This window comes from Penaeus vannamei, chromosome 21 (genome assembly GCF_042767895.1).
Source record: "Penaeus vannamei isolate JL-2024 chromosome 21, ASM4276789v1, whole genome shotgun sequence".
NCBI lineage: Eukaryota > Metazoa > Arthropoda > Malacostraca > Decapoda > Penaeidae > Penaeus > Penaeus vannamei.
The window spans coordinates 28,143,761-28,146,260 of record NC_091569.1 but is presented as its reverse complement, the minus strand read 5'-3'; positions in this window follow the sequence as shown (position 1 = coordinate 28,146,260).

Below are 2,500 nucleotides of genomic sequence, written 5' to 3'. Positions count from 1 at the left end.
AATTATGATGATAATGATAATTAGGAAAGTAATGATAATCATGATAAGGATAGTAGTGATAATAATAATGGTACTGATAATGATAATGATAATGACTAAGATAATGATAATGAAAGTGATGATGATCATAAAAGTACTACTAATAAAGGCATTTGTAATATTGTTAATGACAATAACAAATATGATATTACTAAGACCTATACTACGACTTCTAATGATGATAAAGATAACGATAACAATGATAAAAGTAATGGTAATAAAGTACTACTACTACTACTACTACTACTACTACTACTGCTGCTGCTACTAATGATAATAATAACATTATTAATAATAATGATAAAACGTATAACAACCACACTAGCAAGAAATACTATAAGAGCCACGGATTTTACCAGAACATAACCACAATATTTTGTTATATATATATTTTTTTCCATTCTTTTTTATCCGACACTTTTTGTCCAGCCTTCCCGGGGAGTGTGGGCGGCACCAAGCAGAGCGGCCTTCTGTATCTGAGCAGGACGCACTCAGCAGGAGGTCGCTCTAAGTGCTTCTGAAACCTCGTCTTTTATGGCCCCGAAGGAGTCTAAAGCCAGCAGGGCTTCGGGGGGTGCGCCTCGCCTTGGCTTTGCTGATTTCGGTTCGTTTTGTTTCGGGTGGTGTGGCCGGCGGCGGTGGCGGTGGCGAGGCTGTGGTGGCGTGTCATTCTGCTGTCGTTCTCATTATTGTTATTGATTTTTATTGTTATTATTAGTTTTGGTGCTGTTATAATCATTATATATATATATATATATATATATATATATATATATATATATATATATATATATGTATATATATCACATCATATCATATTCACAGAACGCTCTTCATATTGCGGTGCATTCTCACAAAAGCCTAAAGGAGAAACGCTGATAATACATCACTTACTGAAGAGGCCTTTTCTAGGGTCAAAACGAATGGGATTTGCAGGACAGAAGAGAGAGAGAGAGAGAGAGAGAGAGAGAGAGAGAGAGAGAGAGAGAGAGAGAGAGAGAGAGAGAGAGAGAGAGAGAGAGAGAGAGAGAGAGAGAGAGAGAATTGCAAAAAATTCGCTCAGTACCTGACTGCCACTCAGGAGAGTTCATGTCAGCCAACCTCTGCTCATGAAATGTGACCGATGCAGCCGGGTAGATTTCCATGACCACTTTCACCATCACTTATTCAACGAAAGTCTTTATTTTATCGCATGAGCTTATGATTTTAATTTTGGTGTATTTAGTGTTTTGTGGACGTGGGATTTATCCGTTTGGAAAGGCTTGGCACTTTAGCTTAGAACGTAATGCTTAAATCGTCAGATCTATGAAGTAAAATGCTGTGTATGAATATGTATGTACAAACACACACATGCATATTTGTGTGTATAGAACGAAAGTCACTGAAATTAAATAGCAAAACAAAACAAAACAAAGCAAGAATGGTCATGTCATCCTCGGGTTTCATTGGTTTCGTTGACAATACTCCCGGAAAGTTAGCGTCAACATATTTTTATTCCCATTTTCGCCTGCAAATAAGCAAGTGAATGGCTGAAAGAAGAATGCATGAATGACACATTCATGAACAAGGGATACTACTGTAAAGGTGTGCCGTTTGTATACAATTTATCAATATTTAATTTTGTATTAGAATTGCACCTCTATTTCACTACGTGACTCACTCACTTGGGAGATTGAATGTGCACACGTCAATGGAAATGTAGTTAACGGATGATTTGGATTTGCTTTCTCTAAATTCACTTCAGCTAACAGCTTTTCTACTATCTCGGTAAATGCTTTGAGTCTATGAATATTCACTTACGAAATTCTGCTCTCCGGTGAGATTCAGTTATTTGGGAATTTATCAGAATGCTTATCCGATGCTACCAATTGCTAAACTACAATTCGCATACGCATCTCTGTCCATCAATATGCATCTATCTGCCTGTGTATTAATCTGTTCACTTGCAAGGATTCAAATTAACAAAAGATGAGCGGACTAGAGACAAGAGGGCAGTGAAATAAATCTATTAACGGACATATAATTATCATTATAGTTATGCATTGATCAATATGTCTGCCTGTCTGTGTATCGTCCTCTCTCTGAATTTTGACTCGGATTAAGCAAGTCATTGGATTCTAAGAGAAATCAGTGGCCTGATGGACGAATACATGCTTACTGTATTAACTCAACCACTATTTCTTCTACATCAATTATCCCTTTGTATATCCTCGTCCATTTGCGTTCCAACTATTTTCCTGGTATTTCACTGATTTGTCCGTCGTTATATTTATCGCTTTTTTCACTCACTTTTAATCTATATTCCTATTTGGTGATTTGCATATACATCCAGAAATAGCTCTATACCCACGCGTATATGCACAAGTATTTTTTATTTCGTGGTTGGATCATAAGTATAAATGTCGACTCGAAACTATTATTGGGAATAATCTGCCAATAATTTGTAATGCAATGCTCAGAT